Below are 15,332 nucleotides of genomic sequence, written 5' to 3' on the forward strand. Positions count from 1 at the left end.
AACCCCTGACATTTTGTGATTCTGTGATTGCTTGTATTTGAGAACAAACTTGCTGATATTGATACATGAAAAATATTAAATTAATGTCCAGCCCCCTTCACATCATGTACTTAAACACATCACTTTCAGAAATGAACCTCAGCTTCCTAAAAGTCTCTGGATGTATGGTGGCCAGCCGACTGGCCTATTGTTAACAAGAAGCATTAAGAGAGCCACCAAAGCCACATCTTACGTGAAGAGTATACACCACACTGTGAACAGGGGGGATGGCAACATCTGGAATGGTGTTACGACAAAGGATCATCTTAAAGCCAACTCATGCAGATGTGTTTGGCTCCAAGGAAGCTTACAAAGCTCATCCTTAACCTAAAGAATTGCACCATGCTCCAGAAAGCAAAATAGAGTTAAAATATGTATTTGATTTAGTATGAAGAGGGGGTAGGAAGAAGAATGTGAAACTTCCCATTGGCTTATTAAACTCTTCTTTTTAACGTTGTTTCTGTTCAAATGAGAGGCTTGCCAGTTTAGCTAAGCCTATAACTTCAGAGCCAAATGTGTTCAGTTCCAGTGCCATCAAGAAGGATAGATTATAGAGCTGCTGCTCATTTATGTGTTTGTTCTGATGAAATACAGACATATATCTTTGTGGAACTAGTAAAACAATTGCATCATTTTCCACTGCAAATTGAATCAATGCACCCAGCGGCTGCTGAGCTAAGAGCAGAGCTGAAAACTGTTATCTTGAGCTATGCAGCCGCTCTGATGGTAGGATCCACTTTGCATTCATCTGCAGTGGCTTCACCTTCCCTGTCCGTTTTCAATCCTCTTTTAGAAAACCTGCACATACAACAAAAAAAAAAAAAAATTGAACATGGGTTGTTTTCTTTTCTCTACAAACTCTACTTGTGAGCCTGAGGGTCTTAATACTGGTGCCTCTTTGTCCAAGTACGAATTGCTACCGTGCCCCCATGCAAAATACAGATCCCACCTGGAATTCCTCCCAATGCTTACAGATATTTGCCTCTGGGATTTTCACTCGGGTCGTCTCTCCTTACAGAGCATCAAACACTGCTCCATTCTCTTGTCAGACCCCACACAGAGTAAGACATTTGGTAAAAAATCACAGACATTTATTCAAACAAAGAACACAAGGATACTTCTTTTGAGAGCTCATGCCCCGTGGGCAAGCCTAAATGTCTGGAACTGCCTATCAAAGTGTAATCACTACCATAAACAAAAAACACTGCTCCAGAGAGTACAACTTTGTGTGGAGAAGGAAGTCGTATGACACATATGGTGGAACTGCCAGAAAGCTGTGTAGAAATACAACAAAAGTTAATTGTAGGTAGATCCTTACCAATATTCCCATGATACGATTATTAACTATTACTTATATCACTAATGTTCTTGAGGTTCCTACGTAAGATCATCCAGATGGATTTTAGTCACCTGTGTCTTATTCTGCTTGGTTTCCATCTGCCACCTCAGAGGGTGGTGGATGTCTTACAGATCGTACGTCACAGCTACCATTCCAAGGTGGAAAGTTCAAATACTGCTGGGCTTCTACAAAGGGAGGAGATACCCATGTTTATGCACCTGAATCCCACCTGGTACATCTGCAAATACAAGAGATCCCTTCCAGTGAGGAACCCTGCCACTGATAAATTCTAAAAGTCAAGAGGTAAGAGATGATCACAGGCAGGCAGAAGCAAGAGCACAAGGAAACAACAAAACTTTAACACAGTGCTCCTATCACAGCTGGCCCACAGCTGGCTGATGGTAGGGAATTCTTTAGCATCCAGTCAAGGATGGCTTCAAAAGACATCTCAGCTACCTATCTATGACTGTGATGCAGCTGTACTTGTATTAAGGGGCAAAGTCTCCCCTAAGCATGACTGTCAGCAGTGGAAGAAAGCCTGGAGGTGCCTGCTGCACTGCTATGAGGACATTCACAAATTAGGCAGAACACATTGCAAATGCTCTTTTTTTTTTTTTTTTTTAAATCTAAGTCTTTCAGCTTTTATTTCTATAACTCTGGGGCAAGAACAAACAGTCCTGCAAAGAAACAACAGTGAAGTGTCTAACAGCAAAATTAAATGGTACTCTAAAGAAGACCTTGGAAATGCACTTATTTATGCTGTAACAGACAATTTTAGAAAGTCTCCAGCTGGTTTAGGTAGCTATCCTCTTTCCACAACTTGTCTTATTCCTGAAATGGTTTTGTTTTGTAAATCTGTAGTTCCTCATTTTATTTATGCACATTCCACTAGTGTTTAGAGACTCTAAACAGCATTATTGGTGCTTACCATACAAACCTAGATAAAAGACAGTGTTTTCCCTGAAGGTGAATAGAAATAGGGAGAAGATGCATCTGTGGTATAGAATACACAGAAAGGAAAAAGCTGTCATGAGGAAGGATCCAAAGGAAAGCCGAGATTTGCAATAGTGCTTGGTTGTTTATAGGGCCTCAGGGTTCAGCTGCTCCAGCTGAGACGCTTCCAAAGGGGGTTGATAATGCAAAGCATTCTTTGCCATAAAACAGGATTCAAGCCCGCCTCAAGTTAGTCACTTATGACACCGGGAACTGAAGATCTTTTTTACACTTCTAAAGTACCCTCAGTTTAGATTTCCACAAATTAATCTTCATCCGGTGCTAATGGTGCTCAGCACTGGCTCTTAAAACTCCACACATGAATAGTTCACAATCATGTTGCCTTCAGGATTTTCTAGTTATTGTGAGAAAAACAACAAACACTGAACTAGAGTGAAAATGTGCTTTGAAAGAGACGACATTTGTGGGGAGAGATTTTATCTTTTATTAGTCCAATAGATAAACTTGGAGAAAATGAATGAGCTTTTAGGCACATGCTCAGGCTTGAAGCAGAAGCAGGAAAATTCAAGCTAAATCAAAACTGAGAATAATTGCTCCGAAGTTGTCGTTATATAATACTTTGTCTTTGGCAGGAAAGTTGGCATTAAGACTTTGTACTCCCAGGCGCTTGGTCCTGGCAGATCCCCACTGCTCTCCGTTCACTGAGTTGGGCCAGTACCACCATCTGCATGACTGTGATGTAAAGAAGTATATTAAATTATGTTGATTTAAAAATGCTGTTTCCTTTTCTTTTTATCTGAATTATTTGAGTACTTTATACATGACATGGCCTATAAGTGGCATAACAAAACAGGGCAGCAGACTCTGCAGAAGAAACAAGAAGATGGGGATAAGAATTTCTTAAGTGGCTTTAGTGCCAAAGGCAACATACTGGGTTATTACACACTTAAGTTTAATTAATCTGTGTTACTCAATTAGAAAATTCAAGAGAAAACAGATTGCTAGTGCCTTTGGAGCAGAGGGAGTTGCTGGCCAAAAGAGAGATGATTTGTCTCGATAGAAGAGAAACAGGGATTCATTTAGCAACCCAAGGCACTAGTCTAAGGATTGCATTGCCTTTCATTGAAAACATTCGTACTGTTCACCTGTGTCCTGTACTGAAATATCCTTCGCAAGATAGTTCCAGGTCATTCACCAGTGCATCAGCAGGGCTTCACTGCTCACTTCTACATATGGGCAACAGCATGAAATCCATGCCGTCTGCCAAACAGCCCATATATCAGAATTTACCTGGCTCCGCTGCTGCTGCTGCTTTTTTCTCCCCCTGTAGAACGCCACAGGCTACAGACAGATGAAACGGGAAATATTATGGCCTTTCAAAAGACCAGTATAACTCTTAAGGGGAAATTATCCTTTGATCCTACAACAGAGATTCCTGAACACAGCTGATATTAGGAAACACCCATGTAACACTACCTTCAATAAAGAGGCACAACAAAACATAAGTGTTTCTCAGGTCAAAAGAATGAAACCTGGCAGCTTTGCACGATTACTTGGCAAAGAATACGAGTGCTCTAAAGTGGCTGGTTAAATGGTAGAATTACAATGGGAACTGGAAATGGAAAAGTCTGGAAATTTCTAACTTTGGAGGTTGAGAGCTATTTTCTGTTTCTCCTGGCCGGTGGATAATGAGACACTACGGCTGCTCTCTGTTGCTGTTCTTTTGCATAAATACATGGCAGAAATAGGAGCAGACAGCTGCAGAAAAATCCATCAAGGGCTATTAAACACAAAGATACCACCTCTGGCTCAAGTAGTCCCAGAATAACAGATTGCTGGGAGCTGGGAGGCGGTCCAGGGGAATTGCACCACGTGTCCGTCCTGCACCCGCATCTCCGTATGACAGAGATCGGGTACCATGCTGGCAACTTCTGTCCTTTCCCACTGCAGCTCTTTGTATGCCCTGGTGTTAAATGAGCACTGTGTAATATTGCATTCACTAGGAGCATTTTGAAACAGATGTTTCACAAAGATGCTTTCATGAATGATTTGGGCCAGTCAAAGTGGCTTTCAGGAAAAAAATACCTTCACATTCAATGAAATCTGCCCTTTGCAAGGGCTTATAGGGTGTTGTCTCTTGTACCACACTAAATCCTCATCAAACATGGTTATACAGCCGGAGGCTGGATTCCACTGAAAAATACAGATCCTAAAATAAAGTCTTTTAAAGTGCAAAGGTATTTGAATGTCAGGAAGAGAAAGCTCTTTCGGGTCAGCCTCTACTTACAAGTTACCCATCTTTTTTGCTGTGAGGATTCAGGGCTCAGTTCTCATCTCAAACCTCACACTTAACCAAGCATTTAGCCAAGTCCCTTTAGTCTGTTCTGAAAGGAAAAGAAAATAAAGCAGGTCTGGCTTATTTAAACAACAGAACACTGTTTTCTTTCCTTGCTCTTCCACATGTGAGAAAAAAACCTGAATGCAGTTGCTCTCCAGCCTGGGAGTGAAAAACTCCACCTTTGAGCGGAAGCCAACCTCAGAAAGTTTAATTTGATGCAATGAACTTTTCAGAAACTTTATCAGCAGGAAAAAGTAAAGAATTATAAAGAAGAATCATCTGTAACGTGAAATGTAACAGTGGGCCCCAACAGGAAAATGTGGCTTATATGTTTGCACATGCACATGCACATATGTATGTAATAATGTGCCAAAGTTATTCAGAAAATAAAAAGATCATCATATAAAGATGGAAAAGGAGGAACTTTAGAATGAAGTAGTGGGGGAGAAAAATCAGAAATATTTATCGAGTCTTTATCTTTTCAAACTTTCATCGTGTACCAATCACAGTTAGTGGACCTGGTCAGGTCAGTGGTCCCAGAATACAGTTTTGTGAAGTTCATAACCTAAGAGGAAGCCTATTAGTGTTAGGCACCCCAACCCTGTTGAGTTTAGGCTGGATTTGGGACACTCAAGAACTATAAGCTCTTTTAAGGTCCAATTGCAGGTGTCAGTGCCTAAAAGCTCTTGCCATTTATTGCTCTTTTAGAAATTTGTGTGGCCCTTTTGTCAAACTCAGTGACATTTTCAAAGTTGAATAGAGTCAGAACAGCAGGCTTTTTGAGTCCATAAAGTGGCTGCCATATGGGAAAAGTTAAAAAAGAAACAGGCACACATATAAGACAGCGTGAGAAATGATGGCTTTGCTTGGCCTGGGCAGGGCTTGTCCTCTCCTCGAAGGATTTTCAGCTTCCTGAGCAATCAATCCAGGCACTAAATTTGCTGCTTCTTGTCTTTGTTAAAGAAAATCTACCAATAAATCCCCATAAGAGTTTGTGTAACCCAGATCAGTCAGTTATTTCTCTCTCCCTCAGCATTCACGGCTTAACCAGCTGGCTCTCGTGCTGCCCAGGCCCAGACCTTGTTAAGCACCAACGGCTGACGGACACAGCCTACATGTTGCATTTCTAGGTGGCAGACACACTGTAAAAGCTCCCAGAATACACTTTTTGTGTAAGAACAAATAAGCAGGAAAGCCTCAAAGTAATTTGTTTTCTTTTATGCTAAACAGGAAGATGTATGGCAAGAGGAACATTGCTTATTAATCCCAACCAAACAGTCAACTCCAGCTGAGCAAACTCTGCCATTTGGTGGACTGAATTTCTTAATCAGGAAAACATATGGGGATGCAGTTTTCAGCAACTGAGACAGGAGCATTTGCAAATGCTTTCCAATTGGTGCAGACCAGAAACACAGCACAGTTTGCATAAAAATAAAAAAAAAACCAAGAAATATTTTTGCTTTTTTCCCTTGGAAGAGCAAATTAATGTTAAGGGAATTCAACAACCTCCCTGTAGTGTCATGAGAGCAGCAGAACCGGTAAAGATGGCTCAATTACAAATATAAAAATGTTGTATACAAACCGAAAACGAAATCAGAGTATCACAGAATGGCAGCGGTTGGAAGGGAGATTTTCTAATCCAACCTCTCTGCTAGAGGAAGTTCATGTAGAGCAAGTTGCACAGGACCATGTCCAGGAGGGTTTTGAATGCCTCCAGAGAAGGAGACTCCACAATCTCTCTGGGCAGCCTGTTCCAGTGCTCTGTCACCTTCACAGTGAAAAAGTTTTTCCTTATGTTCAGGTGAAAGACAAACTAATGAAAATGGATATGCAAATGAAGCAAAACTAACCCATGCTTCTGTTCTGCTCATCCACCCACCCCAGGACTGTCAAGAAAACACCTCAAAATCTGGAATTTGTCACTAGAGGAAAGAGGCAAAAAACTATTCAAAGTAGACCAATAAATGGCAAAAGCATAGCTTGAAAGGAAACCTGCTGCATTTTAATAGAATTACAGAATGGTTTGGATTGGAAGGGAACTTTAAAGGCCATTTAGTCCAACCCCCCTGCAATGAGCAGGGACACCTTCCACTAGATCAGGTTGCTCAGAGCCCCATCCAACCTGGCCTTGGAAGTTTCCAAGGATGGGGCACCTACCACCTCTGTGGGCAGCCTGTGCCAGTGTTTCACCACCCTCATTGTAAAATAATTCTTCCTTATATCTCGTCTGAATCTTTTAATTTAAAATCATTACCCCTTGTCCTATTTCTACATACCCTCTCCCCGGGTTTTTGCCAGCAGGTTTATCTAGCCAGTAGCTTCTTTCTTCCCTAGTGAAGCAGAAGAAAATCTCCAAGCTCAGTGTTTGTGGCCACTGTGCTGATGAAGACACATCTCTCAGAAGATCTCAAAAACAGATCTCTTAAATATTTCTGATTGTATATGGGACCAGCACCAAGGCTATCAGCTCCTGTCCATGGTCAATGACGTTATAAGTGGGTGGAGCAGATGCTATGTTGCCAGTTCACTTAAGTAGAATGATTCCTCCGTGCTCTGTGTAGCTTAAAACCCATTGTAGGTGCCCCAGAACTCCAAGTCAGAGAAACAGATAAACCTGCAGGTGAATAAATATATGCAGAAACAACGTCCCTAAGTTAGGTATCAGGGGCAAATCAACATATTCCTGTAGTACATTAGACTATTTGAGTATATTTAAGTATATGACAGTGCTGGGATGTAAAGTACGCAAAGGGTGAGAAATTCACTCTGAAATTTAAGCATGAACTGGTCAACAGTTCTTTTGGTTTTACCTATCAATATTCAGCATTTCACCAAATTGCGTATTTTAAAAGAAAATCACGTGCAAAGTGTTTATTAAAAGAGGCAGAGATGTAAGGCGGCTTGTAAAGAGATATATGGAAACTGAGCGTTAACACCTCAAGAGACTTCTGTGGTGAAGGGACATGTGTCATTAATCTATTCACAGCCAGAAAACCCTGGAGGTGAAACTGAGTGACTAACTAGAAATGCCCTTAACCAGACAAGGATAGCAGGTAGGTACCTAGAATCTGCAGAGGGGCGCTGATTTTTGGATTTATATATAATAAAACTCTATATGCAACGTTAATTACAATCCAAAGTATGAACTGTAATTAATTCAGAAGGTGCTTTGTAAAAGCAGCTGAATTGCTCTTTTTTTACTCCATCAAGGGAAGTTGTGTGATCTGATTTTCCCACAAAGATCTCATTCTCTTTAGACTCTTGCCTACCGGTAGAAAAACATATTATGCTGTAAGCAAGCCCCATCCTTCCTTCCTTTCACAACAGTGTAGGAACAAGAGTAACCCCCTGCCGAGACAAAATGGTCTGACCCCACTGTGAAAGAAAGATGAGTGAGGCCAGATGGATATCCAACACCATTTTGAGCACCAAGTGCCAGAGGGATCAGGATGACACCAGAGGAAAGAGGGCTTTGCTGATCTTGCCATGAAGCAACTGCAGGGAATATTTCACCTTCTCGAGGCACTGCCCCAGCATCTTTATGTCACTGATATTAACACAGCAGCTTTGCAGTCATGACTCAATTAGATGGCCCCGTCAGGGGTCAGTGTGAAAGCAGCCAAAAGCAGTAGCTGGCACTGCAAGTTGATGAGGAGGGGGACGGGGAGGGCAAGAAATGTCCCTAACCATTGACAAGATAAATGGTCTTGAACAAAGTGGGAGCTGTCTTCAGACAAGGCTCACAAAAATGGGACCACAGACCCTGAGTAGAGCCCTCCTGGCTAGTTCAGAAGGTGGGGAGGAGGGGAAAGCACAATGACAAACTTGCTACCTGCCAACATGCCACGCTGGCTTGTAAAATCACAGCCCAAGTGAGTGTCATCCAGCAGCAGAGCTCTGTTTTTGCTTTCATTTGCTACAGGAACTCACACCACCTTACTTAGCGGGGGTTTCTGACCATTTTAAAGCATAGGTTTTAAAGGACATTATCCACCTCAATTCAATCTGAATGTTCAGAAGACTAGAGTTTTTGTGGGTTTTGACAAGATTCATCTCTCCTATACATCTACAAAGTACATCTCCACATCTGAGCTGGTCCTTTGATACTCACTTTACAGCAAAGGAAGGTGCTTCTGGGGCACGATTCATCCCATCCCAAGGCAGACATCTAAAACAGGTCAGAGAAATCACACCTGAAAGGTGTCTATTTTGCCCCTCCATTGATTGCAGGAGTTTAGTTGAGGAGCTCACATGTGGAAAACTACACTGAAACGTCTGAAGCTGGAGGAGGCAAATCCCACCCTAGAATTAATCTCTCTCCCAAGAGCTGCCAAAGCTCTTCACTGAAACTCTTTGAGGCTGGGAATAATTTAGACTACAAAGCTTTAGGGGGTCTCTTACTGTGGGCTTGAAAAGTTATTGACATATTGGAAACTCGGTTTCAATGGAAGTCTTTGCATGATGTAGTGATGCTACCTGGTGGGAGTTTCACAGGATTTCTGTTTAAAAGAAAAAGGAACACGATCTGTTGCTTGTTGCTAAACATGGTCCCACTCTCCAATATGCAAAATGACATAGCTAATGAGTCGGATTCTCATCTAAATTACCCTAATGCAATGACAAGTGGTATCACCAAAATCTATACAATTATATTGGTCTAAACCTGAGAGAAAGTAAACCTGGAATCAGGGCTATTCCATCCCACATTGACTTCTAGGTTTTCCCTATGCTCAGCTCTCAAAATGGCTCAAATATTGATGGTGCACAGGAGTGAAGTGCTATAAAATGTCATCTTTGATGTTCATTTAATTCTGCTAATTGTGACTTGGTACACTCTGCCTCTCATTTGTACATTTAAAACATATTCAATTCCCCTCTAGTGAAATTCTCTTGCCAAAGGAGATTCAATCATTGTTAGCTTGGGCTCACAACTTCATCTCAGGGAAAATATGAATAAAATATTTTAGATAACGCAGAGAGAGAATTTAACAAAACATATACTGAACGCAAATGTTTAAAAATTTAAAATACTTTTAATAAATATTCTTGTTTGAGGGGCTTTTGTCCTTTTAGTGGGGTTGAACATTTTGGCCTAAGAATGTCAGTCTATTAAGCATTTCAAAAGATAAAAAATCTAAACCTGTTTATAAGAATTCTTAGAAGTAATTTCTCAGAACAATATTACTAGTTTTTTTTTCACACATAGCAACTGCATTGACTGCAGTTTGTAATCAGTGACATTGCCTTTTCCTTGCTCTTCCATGACACAAGTCAGTAAGAGCATTTCCAAGCGCTCTAGTTCTGCATTTCAGTCCTTACATCAGGGTTTCTTTGTTTACGATGCGCAATCAGAAAAGCAACCCTGAGCACAGCCTGTTTCTCAGCCCACCCACCTTACCAGCGTGGCGCTGCATCATGACAATGAGTGGACTTCTTGTGGGAAGCTCAAAGACCAGCTGCCTTCACATGTTGGGTGGTATGTGGGAATGTGGCATCTTAAATGCAGAGAGCCTGGTGGATCCTTGGGTGGATTCAGAGTGATTCCCAAAGAAGTGGGACCTTTTGGGGAGAGAGGACATCCAGAGTGCAATGACGCAGCACCTCTCCGTGGAGGTCAAACACAGGAGCTGGTTTACCTGCTGTTTGTGGGATGTAAGTCTGCCACACATCAATGAAGAATAAAACCAAGTGTGATAGCAGCTTCACGATAGCTGTCATGGCAAGTCAGAAACTGGAGTGCTGTGCCCTAATATTAATATAAGTTATTTTCCATCCAGATGGCATACTACCACAGTGTTACAAAAGGGAGGGTGTTCACACGCCCTAAGGATGTCAGAGGAACAAGAATCTAAGACAGAAAATGAAACAAAGTTTTATACTTCAGAGTCCCAGGCTCAACATGGGGTGCCTGTGCATGTATGTGCATATATATATAAACAAATGCCCAAAGAGGGTGGATAGGGGAAATTATATTTTCAAGAATATTAAAAATTACCAGCTTCTAACCCTACAGAGCACTAAATATAGCACAGAGAAGCCACATATTTAACTCTGACTCAAAACTGACTGAGCTCTGGGAAAGACACCTGTTGACTTCACACTGGTTGTAGATCAAGCTTACCATACAAGATTGCAATTTCTCTCATTAGAGGATGTTTACATTTAATTTGGTGACCGTATTTTTTATTGTGTGTTAATTCTCCCTGTTCTTGTCATTAGGATTTTTGTTTACAATAGCGGTGAGCACTTCAATAATAAAAAAAAAGTTGAATACATGTTTATTAGAATTCTCTTACTTAAGCAAACACAAACCAAAACCAACAAAGTAATTCCAAAGCCAGTAATTACTCATGCTGTTCTTTGTGAGAGGCGTTTCCAAATGCAATGTCTCTAACAACTTTGTTCTACTGTTGTGACTTACATTCACAGATTCTGTGGGGTCTAAATGAAGCAGAAGGATTAATTGCATACAGACGCTTTCCTATTTTTGCTTGCCACCAGTTTTTATTATTGTTTTGTGTTTTTTTTTTTAAAAAAAAGCCAATAAAAGGAATTTACATTATACTGGAAAGTTAAATGCAACCTGTAAGAAGTAATTACAGGCACAAAACATATGGAAATGCCATCTCTTGTTTTGGTTATATTTGCACATAATATATGCAGAGCAAGTCATGATTAGCAGACAGGAAGCACACTCTGTGATTATGCAGGATTTGGTAATTGAATCCACCAAGGATAATGATGCTGACCTTCCCATTTGAAAATAAACTAGGCATTCAAGTTTTAAGTGGTTTGCGTTAATTCTAATTGCATAGACATGTCTACTCAGAGCTGCTGCTAGGCGGACACGGGACAGGTAAATAATGATTACATTATAGTGTTTTATTAACAACTAAAGCAATAGTGTTTAGAGCAATGGTGTTCGGACCGCACAAAACTGAAATCTGGATATCCAGGAGCCATCGTTTTCACTGAGATACACATGCTCATCCTGTGTCAACCACAACGAGAATCCACCCAACAGGGTCTACCATTATAAAGTCTACCATGTGCAAACCCACACAGATGAAACAAGTATCTTCTTAAATCGTGAGAGGTCTGTTTCTTTCCTCATCTATTACCCCTTCCACCTTTCAAGGAAGAAAGGGTTCCAAAAAGTTAGAAATGCAATGGAATTTGGATAAATAAATGCAATATTTATCCTGGAGGTGTGGTATAGTTTCAACTACCTACCAAACCACGGAATGTTGAGGATATTTTTATTTCCTTTTGAGGTGGTTCTTTTGCAGAGTTATTAGCTTTGTTCTACTACTGTAGTTCAAGAACAGATGCTCTTTGTCATGCAGAAACAGACCACTGGGGTGTTAAATCTGATATCTTGCCTTCACTACAAGGTGACCCAGTCCTCAGTTAGTCCAGTGAACTCACCCCCAAGTCCATCTGTGATGCTCTTTCCTAAGCCCTCAATCCAAATCCTGCAGCATAATTTTACTACTGTACCATCAAGTCTATGTTTGCCAGCCTGCAATGTGACAAATTGTCAGGGAACAGAGGAGAAAATCAAAGACCAGTAGCTTAGAGAAACTGCATGGTCTCCTATTCTATGGTCACAGCAAAAACATGTCGCTGATTGGGAGTGAAGTAATAGCCATGGCCTCCTAGCTATTGTCTCTGCTAGAGCTGTAGCCTGCCTAGAGTAACTTGTTTTTTCTTTTGGGAAAAAGAAAAGGGTGAAAGATTTTTACATTTCTCCTAAATTTCTGAAGTATGTCAGCCCCAGTCAGACGTGGGATCCAGTTGCCTGCATCAGTTCTGGAAATCACAGACGTTTCCATGTTGCTTGAACAGATCAGCTCTGTGGTGCAGGCATGGAAAACAAACATTTTCCCCTGGAAATCCCAGACTTTTACACACGCTCCATAGTCTCAGTACTGCAAAATCAGTACACCCAGTTTGTGCACCAAACACCAGGCACACACAGGACTCACCCAGGAAGGAGTCCGGCACGTACGTTGCAAGTCCAATGTGTTCAATACGCATTAGGCTTATTGCATGTGTGCTTTACAGCTACACACAGACATTTATGCCTGGATGATGGCAGGAAGAAATACTGCAGCTTAATTTCTGCTTTCCTTTACCCCCTGTTCCAAACAAAACTAAGCCATTGACTGATTTCCACCTGGCCCTTAAAGCTGATGACCGATGTCTGTAGGAACAGCTTAGGGACTCAAGCACTGCAAACTCTGGGAGTTTGGCCTCTGTCAGGGTACTTGTGATCCAGATCTGCAGAAACATCTCTGGAATGTCCAGCCACCAGGGCAGACCAACAGCACCATCTCTGCTAGGATACACAGGTAGGAACGACCATTCATCGGTGATTACAGAGCAAGAAGCTCCCAGCAGTAATAAGAAACACTGATGGCTGTTCTACGACAGACCACTGAGCTGAAAGAGTAGTGCTTAGAATCTAAATTACTGTAAAACAGATTAGAGGAATCACACTGAAGCTCTATAACTGCACTGGAATTAAGTTATATACTTAAATTTTGCATGTGTAATAAATTGGCAAGATGGAATGCACAGGCGTTCACCTCTGGGTCACTGACTTACTGCTCCATTATTTTTTTATGCACAAACAGGAAAACATTATGTAGTCCTCACTTAGAGTGTATTTACATCTCAACAACACTCTGAAAGTATGTCCAAACCCATTTTTTCAGCTTATTAGAATAACTGCAGGAGGGAACCATGATAGGCTGGGGTTTGTAAGGTGATGCGGAGGTCGAATCCATCCCAGGATCACTGTAACCAGGTTTTATTAGTCACTTCCCACTCCCTGCTGTCTACAGTATGGATTGGTGGTCTCAGTCCGAGTCCAAGTGGTTATCTATCATACTTCCCTCACATGGAGAGTAGGTAAAGAAAGCATAAAGATCACTTGCTTGTCCAGGAAAAAACATCATCCTCTGTCTTTGGGCATAAAAGTCAAGCCTTCAGTCTAGGTAATATCCTTTTGGCCTCTTGGTCAGCATTACTCTCCAAACCCCAGCCTAAGAAAGTCTGTATGAGGAGAAGCACAGGAGCATATGAAATTCCAGACAGCGGAAGGGACCTTTATCAACGGCTTCTTTCATTCTTACTGCATCTTCAAGCTCCTGGATACAAGCAGATGTAAGAACAATAACTCAAGTTGAAGGCCAAAAAGAGCTTGTGAAACTGTATGGACACACAATGAGTTTTTCACTGGCTATATAACTTTGCCTCTTCTCCCATGCCCCTACACACCAAGCTCTGCTTCCGAGGAAATTTAACAGCAACGTGGAAGGGACAGGAGCTTGAACCCTGGGGAGAAAAGCAATGACGACAGCATCAAGAGCTCAGCGCTACGGTAGTGAACTGCCTGGTTTTGTGCAGTATTGGTAAAGATAAAGAGATATGGCAGAGGCAGTGGGACAGGTCTTCACATCTACCATTGCAGGAAACAAGCAAGCAGGCTCCATCAGCCCCCATCACTTGCTATCAGCCTCAGCTTCTGTTTCATGAGAAAGGTCATCGAATCTGTTGTATCATCTCTAGCAACAGGAAAGAGACACAAGGACCAGAATTAGAAATATTCTTCTCCCTTTCCCAGACTTCCCTGTCTACACAAAGATAGGCTGAAAGGCAATCTGAGTCATGACCTTCTTGCTTAGTGAAAGACCCTTGGGATCAGCTGATAGAGGCAGCTTTGCTCTTTTCAAGGGTGACTAGCACCCAAAACAAGTCCTTGTGATAGTCAAAAGAGAAATGAGGAGAAATATCAACATGGAATCCTTTTCTGCCTCAGATGGCCAGCATAGCACACACAAGCAGCCCTGGATCAAGTAGTAACAGCTTACTCCTGTTCACAGATGGAGGAAAATGAGTCTCAAATTACCAGACCTGTCCCTGGGTTTTGATACTATCATGCACACTGCTGCTATCCAACCTCAAAGTCATAACAGGGGCAAGCAGTGTGGCACCAAGGAGAGACAACGCGGTTTGAAGGAGCACATACAGACAAAAAAAAAGAAAGAAAAGCACATCCTTTCTTATATCCACTATTCAGCTTACTTAGTATCATGATCCTTATTTTTTTACGATATCGAATCACATGGGGCCCAAAATATTCCTCAAGTTAATAAATGGTGGTCAGATACAAAAGCTACAACTATTTCCACTAAATTAAAGAGGGACGGGGTTTGGGCTTGAGAAATCAAGCATGACTGCCCACATTGTTTAATTTCAGCACCCTCTCTGGTTTGGATTTGGTCCATAATAACAAGCAATCTCCTAAACAAAGCCCAGACATATTTTGGGGGGCGTATGAACCAGGCAAATAAAGCCAGTAGTGATCTGAGATGACAAAATGCATAGCAGATCTACGGAGAGCTTGACTTCACTTTCTCACCATCAGCTAACTACCTTGATACTTGTTCCTTTCAAATCTCTTTCTCTAAGTGACTCTATTGAGACATTAAAGGATCAGAGCAAAGGACAGTGAACTGGAACCAAAATATTAATTATGGCTCTGACACTGGTTACTGAGGAGACCCTTGGCAAATCACAACCTTTCTGTGTCTGCTAAGTGAGAACACGACTATTGCAAATCCTTACCACATGTTAGGAAGGAAAGACTTAATT

This window comes from Leptosomus discolor, chromosome 1 (assembly GCF_034619465.1).
Source record: "Leptosomus discolor isolate bLepDis1 chromosome 1, bLepDis1.hap2, whole genome shotgun sequence".
Classification (NCBI taxonomy): Eukaryota; Metazoa; Chordata; class Aves; order Leptosomiformes; family Leptosomidae; genus Leptosomus; species Leptosomus discolor.